Here is a 9,792-nt window from a genome sequence, read left to right on the forward strand (position 1 = left end):
CGTGTCTAGAAACTATGATATGGCGTTTTGTTTTGTATTTAACGGTTCTCATGGGTTGGTGTCCTCCAAGCGACGGTGTTGTGCACTTGATTTGCAAGTAGCCGTGGTTGCGTTAGTGGCGTTGTGCACGGGTGTTGTTATGGCGTTGTGTTGGCAGTGGTTTTGCATTACACTGCGCGTGATGGCGTGGGGGTGAATTACACGCGCCATGACTCATCTTAACGCCGCGTTCAGCCGGGGGGCGGCGTGTGTGCTTGATGCACTTGCGTTGTGTCGTGTGGGTGTGTGCCACGGGGTTGGTTGATGGATGGTGGTGGTGAAGTGTTCGTCCGCGGCTGTGCGGCGTGCCGGGGCGTGCGCTAACGTGTGGTGTGGCTGCAGAGTGGTGTGCTGCAGAGCGGTGTGCTGCAGAGTGGTGTGCTGCTCACAGGTAGGCCGTCGCTCGCCCGCACGCCTTGGTAGACGGTGCCGAAGCCGCCGCTGCCCAGTACGGGCCCCACCTGGTAAAGCTTCTCCAGGGGTTCCCTCTCTCCACGCCCTGAGGGGGGTCACACACAGAGGGGGGGGGGGAGATCAGCCATGGCGAGAGGGAGATTGGGGGGGTCTATTTTTATAAGGGAATGTGGGAGACCCTTCCCTCTCCCGTATAGAGAGGGGGGGGGATCCGTTGTTAATTATCTGAGGGATCCCTTATCGAAAACACAGGGCCAAACAAATAATACAATCTATCACTATTTGTTTACACAACGAAGCTCTTGAATTCGATGTCAATTCTTCTGGGGTTTATCATAAGTCAGCCTTGTTAAAGGAATGCTGATGGCGGGTGCCAGATGTAATAACACTGGGAAGAGGACACCATATAAAACAGGGTGTCCGTGTTGTAATACATAATCAAGTCCGTGTGGAAGCTGTAATCCACCAGTGGCCTGATCACGGCCGATGACGATGTGTTTAAGCGGGGTATCTGTGGCACTGTTGTTGTTAAACTTCGTGTTGCCTGGTTACGTCACGAGGCAATTAAAGATAATTAAACCAAAACAGCAGCGCCCCCCCCAAATCCCATTAAACCCTCCAACCCCCCCACTCCAAATTGAACCACGAAACTGACCCCGCCACCCACACCCCCCTAATTAGAACAGCAACCCCAGTGAAAATCCCCTTAAACCCCACAGCATCATAAAAATCCCTTAACTACAGCGGAAGCCTATCGAGAAAACTCAGTACCTCTATAAACCACCGAAACTTCACAGTGAATCCCATACACTATCGAACGCCCCCCATGTCTACATTGGAACATCACTACCCCCCCCACTCAACCGTACAATCCTAACCTCGTACACATCGCAACCACGAAAATTAACACGAAGCGCATTCAACTCTTCATTCAAAACAACCACACATCCCACTCCCGCAATCAAAACCCCATAACCACTACAAATCCGAACCCATCGAAACCACTAACCCTACATCTTAGCTGATACACCATTTCACAAACCCAAAAACAGTTAACATTTTATCAACGCTACTACAAACCCATACATTAAACCCTACCACCACAAACCCATACATTAAACCCTACCACCACAAACCCATACATTAAACCCTACCACCACAAACCCATACATTAAACCCTACCACCACAAACCCATACATGAAACCCTACCACTACAAACCCATACATTAAACCCTACCACTACAAACCCATACATTAAACCCTACCACCACAAACCCATACATTAAACCCTACCACCACAAACCCATACATTAAACCCTACCACCACAAACCCATACATGAAACCCTACCACTACAAACCCATACATTAAACCCTACCACTACAAACCCATACATTAAACCCTACCACCACAAACCCATACATTAAACCCTACCACTACAAACCCATACATTAAACCCTACCACCACAAACCCATGCATTAAACCCTACCACTACAAACCCATACATTAAACCCTACCACCACAATCCTATAAAATAAACCGTACCACAACAAACCTAAACCCATAAAAATCGCCTCTCCATACCACGGCCCCCACCCCCACTCACCACGTGCCGCCCCACAGCGCGGGAAACGAACAAAACCAAAACAAAACAAAGCGGCAGGAAACGCGGCGGAGGGGATCACGGGGGACCCCAGCGAGCGCACGACCATAGCGGGGTGGGTGAGGTGGGTAGGTGACCCCAAAAGAGAGCGGATGATCGGGGGAAAGCCGTGGAAGAGATGATGATCCGACCAGACATAAGGAGAAAGGGGAGAACGACACGCAGAGATGGGACAATCACTGAGAACGAAGGGATACGAGAGCGAATTCGGGGAGAGCGTGGTCGACTGCTTCGGGGAGCGGACAAGGAGTGGAAGAGCTGTGGGGGGGAGAAGGGGGGGTGATGATGAGTGAGTCTCTACGACGGACCTGTGTGCACGTTGCTCTTGCACGAGGGGGTTCCGCGGCGCCGGGCGGGCAGATGTGAGCGAACGAGGCCGCCTTCTTGGAGAGCAGCATTCTCGGCGGGGCCGACTCCCGCTCGCCCTGGCACACCCCGCCGCTGTAGGCCCGGGGTCGCGTCGTGGAGCCGTGGGGTGGAGGTGGTCCCGAACACGCAGAGGTCGTCCCCGCGTTGTTGAGTAGAAGCGGAGGACGCGAGAGCGATTAGGTCCCCGACTACGTAGTCCCGCTTGAGTAGATGGTATCCGAAGGAGTGTCTCCCCGGTTTGGTTGACAAGAGGAGGTAGGGGGGTGGGTGTGTCGGTTCGATTGACTTGGGTGGGTTAGGGTGTTCCAAAGGGCGCCTTGGTTACGTTGAGATTGGAGGCTGCTAGGAGAGGATACGCCCTCACGTCGCACTGCGCGACTGCTGAAGCCGCTCTGAGCACTGCACGCCCCTCACCGCGATATCCCCGCGCCCGCTGCCGCCACCGCCGCTTTACTGCCTCGACGCCGCGCAATATCCTTCCGCCAGCTCGGGATTTCCCCGGCGAAACACTAAATATTACGCGGTTTTTTTTACCGGGGAACGAGCTTGCAACGACGATTTATTGCACGTTAAATATTAGAGAAATATATTTCACGGGAAAATTACATTTCCGGTTTTTTTATTCCGTTGATTCGGCCGGGACGCGTTCGAGCAGCCGCGGCGCTATTTTTCTCGCAGTAAAACACAGCCCTCGCACTCCGTCCCCCCCCGTCGCGGCCCTTCGTCCAATCAGCGACTGGCGGGTTCATTCAAACCCTCCAATCAGAATGAGAGGCAAGAACCCGCCGGGGCTGGGTGTTTGCCCCTCGTAGCGGTGGGGGTGGGGGGCAAGCGGTTGTCGCGGAAGACGAGGCGGGTCTCGGGCTTCCGCCAAAACGCTGCAGGCGCGCGCTACGCGCATAGCGGCAGAGGGAGGGACGGAGGTGGGGGGAGGGGACGGAGGTGGGGGGGATGGAAAATAAAGGCGCCAAATGAGTCACGTGACCCTCTCGGCAACGCTCCCCCCCCCCCACCACCATAACACAACACCAACAGCCGCCAGTCGCGCGCCAAATCAATGCCCCCCCCCATCATCAACATGCCCCCCATCATCAACATGGACCCCCCCCCATCCTCAAATGGACAGCCCCCCCATCCTCACATGCCCACACATAATCATCATGGACCCCCCCCATACTCAAAATGGACCCCCCCCACCCCCCCATAATCAAAATGGACCCCCCCCATCCTCAAATGGACAGCCCCCCATCCTCAACATGCCCACCCATCATCATCATGGACCCCCCATACTCAAATGGACCCCCCATCATCAACAGGACCCCCCCCAATCATCAACATGCCCCCCATCCTCAAATGGACAGCCCCCCATCCTCAACATGCCCACCCATCATTATCATGGACCCCCCATACTCAAAATGGACCCCCCCCCCCCCATCATCAACATAGACCCACACCCAATCATCAACATGCCCACCCATAACATCATGGACCCCCCCATACTCAAAATGGGCACCCACCCAATCATGAACATGGACCCCCCCCAATCATCAACATGCCCACCCATCATCATGGACCCCCCATACTCAAAATGGACCCCCCCCAATCATCAACATGGACCCCCCCCAATCATCAACATGCCCACCCATCATCATCATGGACCCCCCCATACTCAAAATGCCCCCCCCCCCATAATCAACATAGACCCCCCCCCCCATCCTCAACATGCCCCCCTATCATCAACATGGACCCCCCCCCCCATCCTCAAATGAACAGCCCCCCATCATCAACATGGACCCCCCATACTCAAAATGCCCCCTCCATCATCAACATGGACCCCCCCCTATCCGCAACATTCACCAACGCCACAACCAAGCCTCCCCCCCCCTCACATTCGTTGATAACACACGGATTGTGTATAAGACGCTCCGGAAAATAAGACGCACTACCCCCCCCCCCCCCCCCCAATAAGATGTTTAAAGTTTTACATATGTTGTCACCTATACCGGATTATAAGACGCGCCCCATCCACATTTGCTTGAGAAGACATGGGGGACGGGAAAACGGCACAGTCTTCCGGATTATAAGACGCACAATTTTTATTCCTTTGTAAATTACAACATATGGGGGGGGGGGGGGTAGTGGTGCGTCTTACTTTTCGGGTGCGTCTTATAATCCGGAAAACTGAAGTTTTTTTTTTAAACATGAATACATTTTTTAAAACATAATAATTTGTAACATATCATAATTTGCCTCAAAAATGTTCCAACTGAACGCCTCCCACGTTCCCCCTATCCGCCAACGTAAAATAAATGAAAATAAACACAACTTGTAAATTAATACGCGCGCGTGTGCGCGTGTGGGTGAGCCACGGCGTTAGCAGGCGCCGCACGTAGCGGCCAGACAGTCTGGGGTGAGGAGAAGGAGGAGGAGGGGGGACTACTACCCCCCCAATAATCTCGCAACAAGAGCTCGTTTCTTTATTGTAGTTAAATGTTTTTTAAACTCTAACGCGTGGTTTAAAAATAAACCGACCGGAGGGTGAGAGAGTGAAGTGAGTTGCAGCGTGTGAGGGGGAGAAAAAGTCGCCGATGACTCCACTCCACATTCTCTCCCCCATCCTCCTCCTCCCTCCTCGCCACTAATTATATAATCGCTCACGTTTGTTAATTGTCGAGGCGAACTTGCGAAAAAAGCGACGTGTAAAATCAACAATATTTGTCGAATGTTGATTAAGTTCTGATTAATCAACGAATAATTACCGGAATGGTCGTGTTTTAACCGGATTATAAGACGCACTTGCCCCCCCCCCCCCCCCCCCCAAACCTCTCTTTATTATAAAGAGGCTCAAAAAATCTTCTTGGCTTGTCCTGTCGAGATCGGGCACATTTTGGTGAAGGTTATGAGGACTATAAGACGATTCGGAAAGTAAGACGCAGCCCCCCCCACCCACCCCCCTTAATCGATATGTTTCAATGGTATCGATTAAGTTACAAAGACAAAAGATCCTCAACGAATGCTCGGGGCAAGTTTGCTGTTGTCGAATGGCACCGATGAAAGCCGCGAACGGCACACGACCGGTGACGAGCACCAACCCTCCACCCCCGGCCGCCTTTGTCTCCCCAGTGTCGATGTATTCATTCCATTCATAATAAGAGGTGTTTTTTGGGGGGGGGGTGGTTTAGATCGCGTAAATATATTAAATGTGTCGTTAAACCCGCCACCACCCGACACAGCCAACTAGTAAGCTTGTCGTAAACAGAACGTGACAATTCGTTATACTATGTACAGCACACCGGTTGTGTATTGGAGAGTAAACCCACAAACATTAACAAATTCGACCGCGACGTTTCGCCAGTCATTAATTACAAGCGGCATCATCAGGCGAAAGCCAGATTCGTGAGATAAATCCTCCCGGTTCGTTCTCAAATAGCCAAAGCTTACGTGTTAAACTATTAATGCCATGCTGTCCGATCTCACCGGATTATCTGATCCCCCCCCCCCCCCACAAACTTTCACTTTCAAAAATGTGCGTCTTATATAATGCGGAATAGTAAAAGTCAGCTAATTTACAAACGTCTCGCACACTCATCGCTCCCCGTGTCGGATGAACGTGGCTAGGAGGCGGATAGCTATCGGGTTGTGGATTCTTGCATTCGTCTGTGCGGAGTTTTTTCGAACGTTTTGTGGATGTGGTGTTTTTTGTTTGTTTGTTTGTTTGTTTTTCTAGCCGGGTTAGTAGGTTCACTTCTCTCACACAAAGCCAGACGCATTCTGCATTCTTTAAAACTTTTAATTCGTGGTCAAACCACCCAATGTGGCAGGAACATCCGAAGGAGTCTTGGGGGTTTACCTTGGTAAATTGGGGCGCCGCGGTGGCTATGAGATGTTAACTACCTCGCCTGGTATACAGGAGGTCGTGGGTTCCATCCCGACCCTGACACCTGCTGTATATTTGAAGTTTGCGTGTCTCTCTCATCATCATCATGGTAACTAGGAGATGTTAAACCCCTCAACTGGTATACAGGAGGTCGTGGGTTCGAACCCGACCCTGACACCTGCTGTATATTTGAAGTTTGCGTGTCTCTCTCATCATCATCACGGTGGCTAGGAGATGTTAAACCCCTCAACTGGTATACAGGAGGTCGTGGGTTCGAACCCGACCCTGACGCCTGCTGTATATTTGAAGTTTGCGTGTCTCTCTCTCGCCTGTAATACAAGGAGGTTGTGGATTCGATCCCGACCCTTGACACATGCTGTGTATTTGAAGTTGTGTGTCCCTCTAGGAGATGTTAAACCCCTTGCCTGTAATACAAGGAGGTCGTGGGTTCGATCCTCGACCCTGACACCTGCTGTATATATTTGGAGAATACGTGTCTCTCTCCCCGTGGTGGCATGGATTTTTCTCCGGGTCACATTTAGAAACATGCGTTGAGAGGATTTGGCTTCTGTAAATGTCCACCGTGTTCAGCGATCACTTGTGGCCAGGTCGCTTCTGAAATAGAGCTATCATAGCCCAGTCAGTGGGCCTTACCTGGCAAAATAACACAACAAAGTAAATAGTTTATAGAACTTTTCTGCTGGTGTCGCGTATTTGTGGAGTCACAACAGTCACAGCGATTTTCCGCTCAACTGAGCAGTGAGCCAGTGCTCATATCCACCTTTTTTTTACAGCCCTCAGCCAGTGGTGAAAATTCCACGTTCCTACGGCGGGGGGTACTAGTCTATCCATAGGACAACGACTGTTCACGTGGTACTCAATTGTATCGACCCCGGAGGGAGGCATGGATGATGGGCTGAGTCAACCTCCGATTGCTGTTGGGCCGTTCCCACCACCACCCGGCCGCATCCCGCAGATAAAGTCGTTCTATTTCACGAAGAGTCTCAAGACTCATTTTCAGGAGGGCTCTGGCCAGAATGAGTCTGGCTTCGTGTGAGAAGCAACCCGGAAAAAAAACCTGGAGGGAAAACCTCACCCACTGCGCGCAACGGTCACCAATTTCGCACAGATTAATTCCAGAATACATGTCTGTATTAGCCATTGCACTTACTGCCATTGTACTTTTATTTACTACTTATGGTTGTTTGGTTAACAACTAGGAAATTATCTCCTGGTCATTGGAACGCAAAAACGCCCCCCCTCTCTCTCGGGCTGACGATGAGGCTGCCACTAATTGAATCCACTTTAATTGAATCGTTGTTTACGCATTCATTTTACTTGAAACGTTTATAACAGCGCAACAGAGCATAATGAGGTTCAGTTTCAGAGCCCCTGCAGCAACGTAACAAAACAATAACTTTCAATTAAAGTCACAAAAACACGTGGGTAGGAAATAACTAATTAGTTTAGCGACAACGCGAGTTCGTGACATCTTCAAAATGCTCAAAACAAACATCCGAATGACCACCGCATCTCCCAAACACTCCCCCTCGATTGAAGTTATCTTACAGAATCACCTCTGATTAGCATGCACGGTCGGCTACGTACGACGCGAAATAAGTTCAAGATACATAGAAAATAAGAACGTTTTAATGTACAGGGTGGATCAGATGTCTTGAGACCCACAATTAATTGACCGCTAACATTTTTGCCTTTTGCAAATAATGATCTTTTTAAAATAAACCTGATTAAGTTTTATAAATTTAAATGGGGGGGTCTCAAGACGTTTGGGCTACACTGTATAGTATATATTTTTTTAAAGCGAGAATCCACAAGCGGAGTTTGACTTCTATATTGGGAGGGGGGGTGTGTCGCTTTGTCCCTCACGTTACATTTATCTTAAATCTTAATTGTAAACAGATGACAATTAAATTTCGATTTAAAGCTTTCGTGACTGCAGGCATTCATCTTCTTGGTTCTTTCGGTAAAGTCACGTAGAAGGGAAGTAATAAAATAATAAAAATAATTTATTTTAATATAATATTATATATTATATTATTTTATTTTTATTATTTTATTACTTCCCTTCTACGTGACTTTACCGAAAGAACCAAGAAGAAGATGACAATTAATTAATAATGGTGTCCAGTTTGTGCTGGGTGTTCCCCACCCCCCAATGCCTCTCCCCCGTGCCTCCCCCCACCCTCATGGGAGAATCTCAATTATGGAGGGGACAGGGCAGGGTGGTACAGCTCCCTCTGTCCCATAACTGCCCCCGCCGCCCCATGCACCTCCACTGTAAGAATTCATATGTATTAAGCTGTTGGCAATTTTCCACTGATTAAGTTACTAATCATTTCAATTCGAAATCAGGCTCCATCTCCCCAATAATGGTCCGGATGAATGTCCTCTCTCTCTCTCTCCCCGACGCCGCAGGGGATGCATTGAAGGATTTGTAAATGACTGACGTGACCACGGCCATTGTGGCCCCTAATTCGGACCCAGCCCTTAATCGCCCCATCGTCATCAGCAGCAGCAGCAGCAACACAATAAACCACTCAGATGCAAATGGCACGTGGCGCATCTCGACTCGAATAGAGCTATTGTACTGAAGTCGTGTTTGTGCAATTTTCACGAACCGCGTGGTAAAAACCAATAAGAAAATCTGGTTCACTAACATTTCCCATAGGTGAACATTTCCCATAGACTAACATTGTCCCCAGACTAATATTACCAAAAGATTAACATTGTCCACAGTATTAACATTTCCCCTTGACTAACTCAAGATTAACATTGTCTCACAGACGAACAATACACATCGACTGACCAGTTCGTGAGTAATATCATGGGACAGAGCGGGATGCAAGGAGGCCACGGGTAGATAAATAAGTAGATTAGAAACAAGAATCGCCGACGTGTTTGAGAAAGGACGTGAAAATAAACGAAATATTGTATTCTACCAGGTAAGGCCCACTGAGCCATTTGGCTCTTTTTCAGAAGTGACCTGGCCATGTGGACATTTACAGCAACTAAATACTCTGAACGCAGGTTTCTAAATGTGCAGGGAAATAAAAATACACGCGCCCACGGGGAGAGAGACACGCAAACTCCAAATATACAACAGGCGTCAGGGTCGTGATCGAACCCACAACCTCCTGTATATCGGGCGAGGGAGTTAACATCTGTTTTTTTCCCATAGCGGCGGTGCAGTGGCCATCAGCACACTCCCGGATTTGCCATCATCCACTTGGCACCCCAGCTCCAGTCCATCTCGCGGGGTGGTGGTTGAAACAACGGATGGGGGGCACGTGCATGTATTAACATCGGTGCATTCGTGACAGACTGACGGGTATACTCTTAGTTTTTTCGGTAAAGTCACGTAGGTAAAAATGAAATAAAAATTAATAAAAATAAATGACAAAAAATCAC

Source organism: Lethenteron reissneri, chromosome 51 (assembly GCF_015708825.2).
Source record: "Lethenteron reissneri isolate LAM-NWPU_2019-01 chromosome 51, ASM1570882v1, whole genome shotgun sequence".
Taxonomy (NCBI): Eukaryota; Metazoa; Chordata; class Hyperoartia; order Petromyzontiformes; family Petromyzontidae; genus Lethenteron; species Lethenteron reissneri.